Below are 14,870 nucleotides of genomic sequence, written 5' to 3' on the forward strand. Positions count from 1 at the left end.
GTACTGCAGAAATTCTTTTGTAACCTTGGCCAGATCTGTGCCTTGCCACAATTCTGTCTCTGAGCTCCTTGGGCAGTTCCTTTTGAACTCATGATTCTCATTTGGTCTGACATGCACTGTGAGCTGTGAGGTATTATATAGACAGGTGTGTGCCTTTCCAAATCAAGTCCTATCAGTTTAATTCAACACAGCTGGACTCCAGTGAAGGAGTAGAACCATCTCAAGGAGGATCACAAGGAAATGGACAGCATGTGACTTAAATATGAGTGTCTGAGCAAAGGGTCTGAATACTTATGACCATGTGATATTTCAGTTTTTTCTTTTTTAATAAATTTGCAAAAATTTCTACATTTTTTTTTTTTTTCATTGAAGTATATTAATGAGAAAAAAAAATGAACTTTTTAGAATTTGCCAAATGGCTGCAATGAAACAAAGTGAACAATTTAAAGGGGTCTGAATACTTTCTTTACCCACTTTATGAATTTACCTATGAATCTGTCTAAAGTCATATCCAGTCATTTACCTGCAATATTTAGAAATGTTGCTGTTTGTATTTTCTGGAACCAAATCTGAAAATTACCCCCACACAGACTGATTGTCCCATTGATTTGGTGCCCAATTCTTGTGGCGCAAAAATAAATAATCTTTCTGGTATAGAAGATCAGGCCATGAAAGATTATACAGCAGACAGCCTGCAGAAAGGATTAATCAGATCTTCCTCATCACTAGTAGGTGCAGGTTTCTTTTTTTCTTGGTAAAAAAAAGATGGTGGTCTTAAACCATGTAGTGACTACCATAAATTTAATTAAATTACTGTAAAGAATCAATATCCTCTGCCACTCATTTGGCTAGAGATCAGGGATATTAAGAGCCCGTTGGTTCACTTAAGTTAGTTCCATGGGGGCATATAACCTGATCCATATTGGGGGCGGGGATGAGTGGAAGATGGCATTTAACACACCTGAAGGTCACTATGAATATCTTGTGATCCCTTTTGGGCAAAGTAATGCACCGGTTATCTTTTCAAATTGTTGTAAACAACCTATTCAGTGATATAGTGGTCAATATGTGGTTGTCTATATTGACCACATCCTTGGCTTATTCACTTGATATTAAGTCACACATCTGACAAGTATGTACTATATTCCAAAGACTGAGACAATTCTTTATTTGCTAAACTTCAAAAATTTAGTTTTTCTGGAGCATGAAATAAACTTCCTAAAATATACTGTATTTTGTTTGCTAAAGGTTTCCACATGGACCCCTCTAAGGTTCAAACTATTATGTGGTGGGTACAACCTATGTCTCGGAAGGCCTTGCAGTGAATTATTGGGTCTGCAAACTACTTTCGTAACTTAATTAAAAAAAAAAAAAAAAAAAAAAAAAATCAGTCTGATCTAGACCTTTTATTGAGCTCTGAGGTTGGAGTTGGAGTGGTGCTATTGCAAGGTACTACATCTGTGTATCATATTTTCACAAAAGTATTCACTTGCCAAGAGGAAATATATCATTGGTAATCCCCTTCATTTCCAACAATTCATGGGCAAAAAATCGGACTTATTTAGCATCAGCTGACAGAATTGGCTTTCTTTTCTAGATTTGATTTTGTTGTGATGTTCAGCCCTGGTATTAAGAGCATTAAAGTTGACTCCCTAGCTCAAAGTTTCTGCCCATTTAGTCTCTGAACCCTTGACGAGAATCGAACCTGGTATCTTTAGTTTGTAACGGTGTGCAGGCTTGGACTCACTGTGCCACTTGCCGGACTCACCATGGAAGGGTGTGACTAAGTGACTACCTTGTTTTCACTGGCGCCTCTGATAGTGAGGCTAGGCTTAGGCCGCAGGATAGCCAACAAAAGCCACTCCAGGAAAGTGTGTGGACCTGGAGCATCTGACCAACGGGTCAGAGCAGGTATGCAAGGTGTTATGGATCCGGGTGGGGGAGCCTCTGTGCTGCGGTGCAATGAGGGACCAGAGGGGCGTAACTAAGTATCAACTCGGACTGACCAAGGTCACATGGCGGCTCAATCGACTCCGTGAACCAGGGAAGGACTGAGCAGAGGGACCAGGTGCTACTCTGGACCAGTCCTTGTATGAGAGCAGGTGACTCCCATGGGTCAGAAGGCAGGGACTGACTGGTACAGCAGATGAGCACGGCAGGCAGGCTGATGGGAGATCCGGGAAGATGGACTGGCAGACACCACTGGAGCCTCCAGGTAGGCTGGCTGGTAGGCATGGCAGGTAACTGGTAAGTTCTCCGGGTAGGCAGGCAAGCCTGGCCCATAGACACACTGGCGGGTTAGGACCGTAGGCAGACCATCGGGCTGGAGAGTGTACTTGGCGGACAGGACTGGTAGTCAGGCTGGCGGACTGGACTGGTAGTCAGGCTGGCGGACTGGACTGGCAGTCAGGCTGGCGGACTGGACTGGTAGTCGGGCTAGCAGCGGGACCTGAGGGCTGAAGCAGAGTTTAGAACACAGAGCTACAACCTTGCACGGGCACCTCCATTTTGGAGGAGGTGCCTTTTATATGAGAGGTCCTCCTTAGTACGGCGCGCGCGGCCCCTTTTTAAGAGGGAGGGAGCGTGCGCCCTAACACAGTGCTCGGGAAGCTGCGTGTGCCGGAAGACACCGAGCCAGGAGCGCGGCGGTAAGGGGGACGGCGTCTCTGCCTGTCAGGGGGCAGAGACACCGATGCTACATTACCCCCCCCCTTTTACGCCCCCTCTTTTTTTAGGCCCGAAAAAATTTTTTTTTAAGAAAAAGCGGGTCGTGGATGTTCTCCCTGGGTTCCCAAGTTCTCTCCTCTGGGCCAAACCCCATCCAATGCACCAGAAAAAAGGTTTTTCCTCTTACCCTCTTGGTGGCCAGAATGTTATCTACCTCATAAACCTCATAAACGTCCTCAGCGGAGACCGGAGCTGGGGAGGTACCTAGATCATCGGAAAAAGAATTAAGAACAACCGGTTTGAGGAGAGATACGTGGAAGGAGTTGGGAATCCGTAAGGTGGCCGGGAGTTTTAACTTGTAGGCCACTGGATTGATTTGCCTGAGGACTTCAAATGGACCGATGAACCGTTGGCCCAAATTATAGGAGGGTATTTTGAGATGAACATGTTTGGAGGAGAGCCAAACCTTGTCTCCCGGACGGAATTGAGGCGGATCCAGACATCTCTTATCAGCATGTCTCTTCATCCGCTCGGAGGATTGAAGAAGTGCGGATCTAGTGTCCTCCCAAATGGTGGAAAATTCGCTGACCAGAGACACCGCAGCAGGATTGTCCACTGAAGCGGAGACGGGAAACGGAATCCGGGGGTGTTGACCGTAGACCACAAAGAACGGGGTCTTGGAAGAAGATTCGCTCTCATGGTTATTATAGGAGAACTCTGCCCACGGTAGGAGCTCTACCCAATCAGTATGGTGAGCATTGACGAAGTGCCGGAGGAAGCTGGTAAGGATCTGGTTGATACGTTCCACTGGGCCATTGGACTGAGGATGATAAGCAGAGGCGAAATCCAGGGTGACATCCAGCAGCTTACACGTAGCTCTCCAGAAGTGCGAAGTGAACTGGACCCCTTGATCAGACACAATGTGGAGGGGTAGGCCGTGGAGACGAAAGATGTGATGGATGAAGTCCTTAGCCAGCACAGATGCAGACGGGAGACCAGGCAGAGGGATAAAGTGGGCCATTTTAGAAAAGCGGCCAGCAACCACCCAAATGACAGTACAACCGGCAGAAACTGGGAGATCAGTAATAAAGTCCATAGCAATGTGTTGCCACGGGGCAGCAGGTACGGGAAGAGGCAGGAGACGGCCGGCTGGAAGACTTCTGGGAACCTTGTTGCAGGCACAGGATGAACAGGCCGTGACGAAGTCCACAACATCCTTGCGCAGGGAAGGCCACCAGTAATGCCTGTTAATGAGCAGGAAGGTCCTCTGCTGGCCAGCATGGCCGGCTAGTTTAGATGAATGACCCCAGTGAAGAACCTTCTTACGATCCGGAACCGCTACAAACGTCTTACCGGGTGGGAGACTAGAGAGGTCCAAGGGAGCCACATTCATCACTTTGGAGGGATCGTTGACATGAATAGGCTCCTCCTCTTGTTTGGAAGACCGGAAGGGCGGTAATGTAGGGTAAAGTTGAAACGGGCGAAGAACAATGACCACCGGGCCTGACGCGGATTGAGTCTTTGGGCATTTTGTAGATATGCCAGGTTTTTGTGGTCAGTATAGATGACCACCGGGTGCAGAGCCCCCTCTAGCAGGTAACGCCACTCCTCCAGCGCCAATTTGATGGCTAGCAGTTCTCGGTCTCCTATGGAATAGTTGCGCTCGGACGAGGAGAAGAGCTTTGAGAAGAAGCCGCAGGTTACCATTCTCCCAGACAGAGATTTCTGGGTGATCACCGCTCCGGTTCCGGAAGAGGAAGAATCAACCTCCCGAAAGAACGGTTTGTTGCAATCCGGACAGTGCAGCACCGGGGCAGAAGAGAAGGCTTGTTTTAAGGAGAGGAAGGCCTCCTCCGCTTCGGACATCCATTCCTTAGGATTAGCACCCTTATGGGTGAGCGCAGAGATCGGTGCAGTCCGGCAAGAGAAATGCGGGATGAAGAGACGGTAATAGTTAGCGAAGCCCAGGAATCGCTGAATCGCCTTCAACCCCTCTGGTCGGGGCCACTTTAAGACTGCAGAGACCTTCTCGGGGTCCATCCGTAGACCAGTCTTAGAGATAATATAGCCCAGGAATGGAAGAGAAGTTTGCTCGAAGAGGCATTTCTCAAATTTTGCGTATAGGTGATTCTGCCTGAGCCTAAGCAGGACCTGACTAAAATCCCTCCGGTGTGTGGGTAGATCCGGAGAGAAGACCAAGATGTCGTCCAGGTACACCACCACGCATGAATATAAGAGGTCACGGAAGATGTCGTTAACTATTTCTTGGAAGACAGCTGGAGCATTACAGAGGCCGAAGGGCATCACACGGTATTCATAGTGGCCGTCCTGGGTATTGAATACCGTCTTCCACTCCTCTCCTTGGCGGATCCGGACCAAGTTATACGCCTCACGAAGATCGAGCTTGGTGAAGATCTTCGCGCCTTTAAGGCGGTCGAACAGCTATGAGATGAGTGGCAGGGGGCGTTTATTTTTTATAGTAATCTGGTTGCGTCCCCTATAATCGATACAGGGGCGTAGTGAACCATCTTTCTTTTTTACGAAGAAGAATCCAGCTCCAGCCGGGGAGGTAGATTTCTGGATGAATCTCCTAGCCAGATTTTCTTCGATGTACTCCGACATGGCCCGGGTTTCGGCCAGCGACAAGGGGTAGATACACCCAGGGGGTTGTTCGCCAGGTACCAGGTCAATAGGGCAATCATATGACCTATGAGGTAGCAGTGTCTCTGCTTCCTTCTTGTCGAAGACATCTGCATAGGACCAGTAAGGTGCCGGTAGACCAGGTAAATTAGCCGGGGTAGACTGAGGTCGAACCGGGCGAACTGGAACCAGGCAGTTCTCATGGCAATCCTGCTCCCAACGGAGCACCTCACCGGATCACCAATTCAGAACGGGTTCATGTCACTGTAGCCAGGGTAGACCTAGCAAAAGGGATTGAGAGTCCGGATAGCGCATGGAAGGACATCCTCTCCGAGTGCAACATTCCCACCTGAAGGATTACAGGCTCTGTGACGAGCAAGATGGTCACTGGAAGGAGTCTTCCATCCACAGAAGCAACTGCCAATGGTTCAGCCAGAGGTTTTGTGGGAATCTGATACTTCTCTACAAGGGACTGAGAAATGGGATTCCCAGTGGCTCTGGAATCCAGGTGGGTGGTTTCAAAGAAGCGGGTCTCTCCACAGGAAACAAACTGATAGAATCAAGAACGGTGAGAATTTACTCTAGCCTAGGACGACCTCTCCGAGTGGTCCTAGACATTGGAGTTTCCCGGCTTCTCCAGGCAGGAACAGATCAGATGCTCCTTACTACCACAGTAGAAACAGCTCCCCTCGGCACGGCATGTTTCTTGGCGAGACTTGACCATCTTAGTCTGGTCGATCTGCATGGGTTCGAGCGTGGCCGGGGAGTTGCAGGTTGGGAGGCAGGTTTCTGGAAAACAGGAGCAAGACGAGGAAATCTTCTCTCCCGGGTAGTCTCCTTAGCTCGTTCCAGGAAACTGATGTCAATCCGTGTAGCTGGTGACACCAGGTCATCCAGGGTGGAAGGAATGTCCCGGCTGGCTAGCTCGTCCTTGATCCGTCCGGAAAGACCCTCCCAGAAGGTGGACACCAGGGCCTCTTTGTTACAGGCAAGCTCAGAAGCGAGGGTACGGAACTGTATGGCATACTGGCCCACGGTGAGACTCCCTTGGTGGAGTCGGAGCAATGAGGAGGCAGTAGAAGTCCTTCGTCCGGGCTCATCGAAGACCTTCCGGAAGGCAGTGAGGAAAGCCGGAAGATCGGACACCAGGGGATCCCTTCTCTCCCATATAGGGTTTAGCCATGCTAATGCTTCCCCGGTAAGGTGAGACATGATGAACGCCACCCTGGCCCGGTCGGAGGGAAACTGATGTGCCAGTAGTTCAAAGTGCAGCGTGCACTGGTTCAGAAAACCCTGACATAAGACAGGGTCACCCCCAAAACGAGGAGGCACAGAGAGCCGAGGTCCTGAGCTGGATGCCGTAGCACTGGTAGGCAGAGGCGCCACCGGAACGGGTGTCACTCGGCTCGAGGCGGACGCTGGTGGGACTGACAGCGTGTCCAGGCGAGCATTAACAGACCGCAGGTAGATCAGAATGGTTTCCTGTTGGTATCTCTGACCAGAAACCTCCTGGTACAGGTCAGCAAGCAAAGGAGCCTGGGGGCCACCGGGTTCCATGGCCCGTGCAAACGGTTACAGATCCGGGTGGTGGAACCTCTGTGCTGCGGTGCAAGGAGGGACCAGAGGGGCGTAACTAGGTATCAACTCGGACTGACCAAGGTCGCACGGCGGCTCAATCGACTCCGTGAACCAGGGAAGGACTGAGCAGAGGGACCAGGTGCTACTCTGGACCAGTCCTTATATGAGAGCAGGTGACTCCCATGGGTCAGAAGGCAGGGACTGACTGGTACAGCAGATGAGCACGGCAGGCAGGCTGACGGGTGATCTGGGAAGATGGACTGGCAGACACCACGGGTAACTGGCAGGAGCCTCCAGGTAGGCTGGCTGGTAGGCATGGCAGGTAACTGGTACGTTCTCGGGGTAGGCAGGCAAGCCTGGCCAATTGACAGACTGGTGGGTTAGGACCGTAGGCAGACCGTCGGGCTGGAGAGTGTACTTGGCTGGCAGACTGGACTGGTAGTCTGGCTGGCAGACTGGACTGGTAGTCTGGCTGGCAGCGGGACCTGAGGGCTGAAGCAGAGTTTAGAACACAGAGCTACAACCTTGCACGGGCACCTCCATTTTGGAGGAGATGCCTTTTATACGAGAGGTCCTCCGGCCATTGGCCGGGGACTCCTTAGGATGGCGCGCGCGGCCCCTTTAAGAGGGAGGGGGAGCGCGCGCGCGCCCTAAGCACAATGCTAGGGAAGCTGCGCGCACCAGCAGCAGCAGGAGGGCCCGGCGGTAAGGGGGGTGGCGTCTCTGCCTGTCAGGGGGCAGAGACGCCGATGCTACACAAGGTACAGAAGTTTGAGAAAGAAGCGTAGTCAGACGGATCGAGGTCAGGTCAGGTAGCCCAGGATCAGGATACATAGCTGAGGTCAAGAGCGGAGAGAACAGACAGGACAAGAAGACAAGCCGGGTCAGTAAGGGGAGGGATAAATACACCTTGACATAGGTTCCAGCTGCTGTTTGCATACCCCTTCCCAACCCAACTGGTGCGTTCCCGACCCATGTCACAGTGTCTGTGACATGGAGGGATCACGCCCCTGCAGCGCCTGTGAGCGGGGTCGCTCAGGTGTCACAGTTGCTACTGCAACTGGACCACCTGTAGTTGACCCCACGGGGGGGTGGATTAACCCCCCGTGCCTAGCACCCCTCCGATTGGCAGTTTCACTTTCACTTTAGTGAAACTGCCAATCGGAATGAATTAAATATTTCACCAATGGAAATTGGTGAAATATTTATGATCTGGGCATGGTCTGCTGCATATAGCATCAGTCATTGGCTGGGGGGAGTGTCAGCTCTGTCACGTCACGACCCCCCCCCCCAGATCTGATTGGGGCTAGTGTCCATGTGACGCTAGCCCTCCAATCAGATGTGGAGGGTGTCGTTTTTACAATGGCTGACCAAGCTCCACAGCTTCCTCCCCTCCGTGAAAGCTGTGGAGCTTGGTCACCCACCGATCTGCTGCCGCCGCCACTGATCCGACGCCGCTGATCCACCGCCAGTAATATTACCCCCCCTTGTCCGATTCCAGCCCCCACTCCCCCCCCCCTGACCCCTCCCCTCTCCAACCCCCTCCACCCCAGTCCAATTTCATACCTGCACGCCGACCTTCGCTCCATCTCCCACGTCTACATCCACCGGCTGGTGCTCTCCTTCTGCCAGCCAGTGTATGGTGATCACAGGCAGCAGCAGGCTCACTGTGAATCCCCTGTGCCTGTGATCACCCACCATCCTTCCCAGTGATCATCCCTCCCCCCCACAAACCCAGTGATCACCCCTCCTGCTGCTGCCGGCTCCTGCTTCCCTGTCTGCCCCAGTGATCATCCCCCCTGATGCTGCTGGCCTCCTATCCCCCTTGCTGCTGCCGACTCCTGTCCCCCTTTCTGCCCCAGTGATCACCCCCCTTGCTGCTGGCTCCTCCATCTCCTCAGCCCCCTCATGCGCCCCGTGTGCCTGAGCGAGCCCCCTCCTGCGTCCTCTATGCCTGACCGTCCCCTACGCCTGACCGCCCCCACATGTGACTGCAGAAGGTTACACCACACACTCACACTCTCACACACACACGTACACTCACACTATAATAAAAAATATATATATCGAAACTTTTTTTTTTTTTACACAAACGCACAAAATGTCCCGCCCGTCCCGCTCATCCCAGTCTAGGGCATACTCAGCTGAGGAGGCTATGTCAGGTTGGGGTGTGTGTGTGTGTGTGTGTGTGTGTGTGTGTGTGTGTGTGTGTGTGTGGTGTATACACTACACTACACTATACCACACTACACTACACTACACTATACCACACTACACTACACTATACCACACTACACTACACTATACCACACTACACTACGCTATACCACACCGCACACCAACCTGACATACACTACACAATTTGTGAAGCACCTGGGGGTGCTCACTATGCATCTAGATAAGTTCCCTGGGGGGTCTAGTTTCCAAAATGGGGTCACTTGTGGGGGAGCTCCAATGTTTAGGCACACAGGGGCTCTCCAAATGCAACATGGTGTCCGCTAACAATTTGAGCCAATTTTCCATTCAATTTGTTAGCGGAAACCATGTCGCGTTTGGAGAGCCCCTGTGTGCCTAAACATTGGAGCTCCCCCACAAGTGACCCCATTTTGGAAACTAGACCCCCCAGGGAACTTATCTAGATGCATAGTCAGCACTTTAAACCCCCAGGTGCTTCACAAATTGATCTGTGAAAACGAAAAAGTACTTCTTTTTTTTTCACAAATTTTCTTTTAGCCTAAATTCTTTAATTTTCACATAGGTAACAGGATAAAATGCATCCTAAAATTTGTTGGGCAATTTCTCCTGAGTACACCGATACCTCATATGTGGTCATAAACCACTGTTTGGGCGCATGGCAGGGCTCAGAAGGGAAGGAGCGCAATTTGACTTTTGGAGCTAATTTTCCATTCAAAAAGTGAAATGGCGCTCCTTCCCTTCTGAGCCTTGCTGTGCGCCCAAACAGTGGTTTATGACCACATATGAGGTATCGGTGTACTCAGGAGAAATTGCCCAACAAATGTTAGGATGCATTTTATCCTGTTACCCATGTGAAAGTTAAAAAATTTAGGCTAAAAGAAAATTTTTGTTAGAAAAATTAATGTTCATTTTTTTTCTTCCATGTTGCTTTAGTTCCTGTGATGCACCTGAAGGGTTAATAATCTTCTTGAATGTTTTGAATAGCTTGAGGGGTGCAGTTTTTGGAATGGTGTCACTTTTGGGAGTTTTCTGTCATGTACACCCCTCAAAGGGACTTCAAATGTGATGTGGTCACTAAAAATAATGGTTTTGCAAATTTTGCTGGAAAAAAGATAAATTGCTGATTAATTTTGAACCCTTCAAACTTCCTACCCCCAAATTTTTTTTTCCCAAAATTGTGCTGATCTAATGTAGACATGTGGGAAATGTTATTTATTAACTATTTTGTGTCACATCACTCTCTGGTTTAGCAGAATAAAAATTAAAAATTTGAAAATTGCAAAATTTACAAAATTTTTGCAAAATTTTAGATTTTTTCACAAATAAACGCAAATATTATTGACCTAAATTTAATACTAACCTGAAGCCCAATATATCACGAAAAAACAATCTCAGAATCGCTAGGATCCGTTGAAGTGTTCCAGAGTTTTTACTTCTTAAAGGGACACTGGTCAGAATTGACAAAAATGACAAGGTCTTTAGGGTCAAAATAGGCTGGGTCCTGAAGGTCAGGCAAAGGTGAGTAGGGATGAGCTGCTTGATATAACACCTGGTGGTTGGCTGGGTAATATAAACCCTGCAGTACACAGCAGGGTTAAATTCCTGCATGAGTATAAGGAGAGTGGCGGATGCAGTGAGTAGCATGCCAGCGGGAACGAATACCGCCGTTACACTGTTTCCCTAAATCTTGTAGACGAGATCCGAAGATCCAGTGATTTAACCCCTGACACTACTATCACCTGAAAATTATTTGTTCCTCCCTATTTTCATCTATGGATTTTTGAAGAGTCCCATGATTCTGTGCTCGCAGGTCACCCAGGATTAACAATAGTATCCAGCTGCTAACCAGGATCTTTTGCTGGCTAAATTTTTGTTAAGGATTGTACAGAATACTGTACTTGCCTGCTTGTCAAGTTTGTGCAACAGAACCCAAACCTGTCCCGCCATTATTTCTCCAGCCCTGTTCCAAGTAGTCTTTGGACGCCTCTCCCAATGAACTTCATTGCTGACCTACCACCGTCAGAATCGAAGAATGTTATCTGTTTACTGAACATGTCAACCACCAAATAGTGTCATTTTGTCCCACTGCCTGGGTTATCGATCTCTCAAACCTTAAGTAAATTATTCATTAAACACATTGTGCGTTTACATGGTATTCCGGTCATTTCTAAATTTTGTAGGACATTCTGTAAAGATTAATATTGAGCTTGTTACGGGTACGAATGGTGGAACCACTGTTCCGTGGTACAAGGAGGGACCAGAGGGATGTAACTAAGGACCCACCCGGACCGACCCTGGCTACTCGGCGGCTTAGTCAACTCCGTGAGGTAAGGAGAGACTGGAAAGGTGGACCAGGTGCCACTCTGGGACCGACTTTGAGAGAGGAGACGACTCCCACGGGATTGGCAGCCAAAGCGGACAGCTGTAATGCAGGTACCAGAATGCAACACAGACACAAGACGAGAACAGTCAGGGGTTGATATAACCACTTTATATGTATAACAACTATTCTACAAAAGGGGTTAGTAGCAAAGGTTATAAACAGCAACTTGGAATAGCAATGAGAAATATTTCAGTTAATAACAGTACAGTTCTTTGCAACAGTGAGATGCACAGAGTCGTGGGAGACACCACGTGAGTTTTCTCTTTATATGGCCGTAGAGGGGGTCACTGGTTCTTCCCGCTAGGCCGCAAGTCTCTTCCAGATAAAGTCTACTGGATCCTGTTTAGCCTCCCACACACCAAACGGCCCCCACCCAACCTGAGAAGCCAATCCCAACTGTTCCCTGTACCATAGGTGAGAGTTGTAAGTGACTCTGTTCACTTGTGCGGTTCCTCCGCTGCTGCTGGTGCGTCTTTCCTGTCGCGGTCCTCTCTCAGCTCTTCTCGGCTTGACCGTCGATCGTAGTGTTTCACGTTTGGGAGAAGGGTGTCCTGACCTCGGCTCTTGACAGGAGGCGTCGAATCTCGGGAACTTACTCAGTGTGGGGCGCAGGTCCTGATTCTGACCAAGATGTGCAGGACTCGGGGGGGCTTTTGTGAGTAGTGCGGAGCCTCTCAGGGGATGTCCAAATTTGGTGCAGCGCAGCCCTCCGGCTATGGCCTGTTGCGCTGGGCTCTGTTGGTCTCTGGAGCACGTCTGCTCGACTCTGCAGCTTGGCACCAAAACTCTTGCTGCAGTGTCTCATGAGGTGCACTTCCGCACCCTGCGCTCTCTTGGCGACAAAAGCCCCTGCAATCTGGCACACAGGACCTTTATACCCAGGAAATTCTCTGGGTCACAAGATCAGGTCCAGCACACAAGTCTCACTCCCTGCAAATCATTCAGCAACCTTTTAGTTCCTGCTAGCACAATTTCTTTTCATTTTCAGTTTTTTCCCAGCAGAGGGTGGTGTTTGCTTAGTTACTTGGACAAGAGAGACTATCTCTCTACACAGGCACGGCAGATGGTCTGGCAGATGAGAATGGCAGGTAGTGCAGGAAGACTGACCGGCTCGGCTGGCAGGCTAACAGACGGGCACGGCTAATAGACAAGCTGGCGGGCACGCATTGGGACCTGAGGGCTGAAGAGTGTTAGTCAATGTTGGTCAAAACAAACTACAACATTGCACAGGCACCTCCATTTTAGAGGAGGTGCTTTATATAGCAGATGTCCTCCGTCCATTGGCCAGGGACATTTAAGACGGCGTGCGGGGCCTCTTTAAGAAACAGCGCCCCGGGCGGCCACAGTGAGGGAACAGGAGGGAGGAGCGGAGGATGCTGGACCAGGGCCATGGCGGTAAGGAGAGCGGCATCTCTGTCAGGCAGGAGGCTGAAGCGCCGATGCTACAGTACCACTTCCCTCTTCCTTTACGCTCCCTCTTCTTCAATCCCGCAAGAAATTTTTCCAGAAGAGGAGTATGAATGTTCTCCCTGGGCTCCCAAGATCTCTCCTCATGACCAAACCCCTTCCAACCCACAAGAAAGTCTTTCCTCTTACACTCTTGGTAACCAAAATGTTCTCTACCTCAAAAATGTCCTCAGCGGAGACTGGAGCAGGAGAGGTACCTGAATCATCAGAGAAGGAATTGAGGATGACAGGCTTGAGGAGAGACACATGAAAGGAATTGGGGATCCGTAATGAGGCAGGGAGTTTCAACTTATACACCACCGGAATGATTTGACTCAAAATTTTGAAAGGACCGATGAACCTCGTACCCAACTTGTATGAAGGTATCTTGAGGCGAACATACTTGGATGATAACTAGACCTTGTCACCTGGATGGAGTACCACAAAAAATGGAGACTTGGCATAGGATTCACTCACATGATTATTGTAGGAAAATTCGGCCCAAGGCAGGAACGCCACCTAGTTGCTATGGTGGGCGTTGACGAAGTGCCGAAGGAAGCTAGTGAGGATCTGATTGATACACTCAACCTGGCCATTAGACTGTGGATGATAAGCCATCTTGGAGAAGTGGTCAGCAACCACCCAAATAACAGTACACCTGGCCAATACAGGAAGATCCGTGATGAAATCCATTGCAATATGCTACCACTGAGTGGAAGGCACAGGTAAAGGAAGCATTCGACCCGTTGGTAGTTGCCTAGGAGTCTTGTTTTGGGTACGGGAAGAGCAGGCAGAGACAAAATCCACAACATCCTTGCGTAGGGCTGGCCATCAATGTCTGGAAATGAGCAGAGATGTTTTCCTCTGACCGGCGTGGCCTGCCAGTTTAGACGACTGACCCCAGAGTAGGACCCTCTTCCTATCTGGAGCCACCACGAAAGTCTTACCTGGGGGAAGATGAGACAGATCAAACAAAGCAACGGTAATTATTTTGGAGGACTCAATGATGTGTTGAGACTCCTCCTCTTGGTCAGTCGACAAACTATCTGGAGAGTGCGTCTGCCTTGATATTCTTATCTCCCGGCCAGAAGTGGAGAATGAAATTGAAGCGTGCAAAAAAACAGGGACGATCTGGCTTGACGAGGATTAAGTCTTCGAGTGGACTGCAAGTAGGCGAGATTCTTGTGGTCTGTGTAGATGACCATTGGATGCAGGGCCCCCTCCAGTAGGAAGTGCCACTCTACCAGCACCAGTTTGATGGCCAGCAGTTCCCGATCTCCAATGGAATAGTTGCATTCCGAGGGCGAGAAGAGCTTGGAAAAGAAGCCTCAGGTCACCATTTGTCCAGACGAGGATTTCTGGGTGAGAACTGCTCCAGCCCCTGAGGAAGAGGCATCAACCTCCAGGAAGAACTGCTTGTTAGTCAGGATGATGAAGCACCGGAGCAGAAGAGAAGGCTTTTTTCAAGAACATGAAGGCTTCTTCCGTCTCTGGAGCCCATTCCTTGGGATTGACCCCTTAGCGGGTCAGGGCGGAGATGGGGGCAGTCCGGGAAGAAAAATGAGGAATGAACAGGTGATAATAATTAGCAAATCCCAGAAATCGCTGTATAGCCTTCATCCCCTCTAGTCAGGGACACTTTGGGACAGCAGACACCTATTCGGGATCTATCATGAGCCCAGTCTCTGAGATTATGTACCCCGGGAAGGGAAGAGAGTCTGTCCGAAAACACATTTCTCGAATTTGGCATACAGATGATTCCTCCTGAGCCTCTGCAATACCTGTCGAATATCTCTTTGATGTGAGGCAGATCCGAAGAGAACACCAGGATACCGTCCAGGTACACTACCACGCATGAATATAGAAGATCTTGGAAGATGTCATTCACCAGTTCCTGGAAGACTGCTGGTGTGTTGCAAAGCCAAAGGCCATCACACAGTACTTGTAGTGGCCATCTCAA

Source organism: Phyllobates terribilis, unplaced genomic scaffold, assembly GCF_046119375.1.
Source record: "Phyllobates terribilis strain yellow unplaced genomic scaffold, ASM4611937v1 Scaffold_4__5_contigs__length_816908805, whole genome shotgun sequence".
NCBI classification, from domain to species: Eukaryota; Metazoa; Chordata; class Amphibia; order Anura; family Dendrobatidae; genus Phyllobates; species Phyllobates terribilis.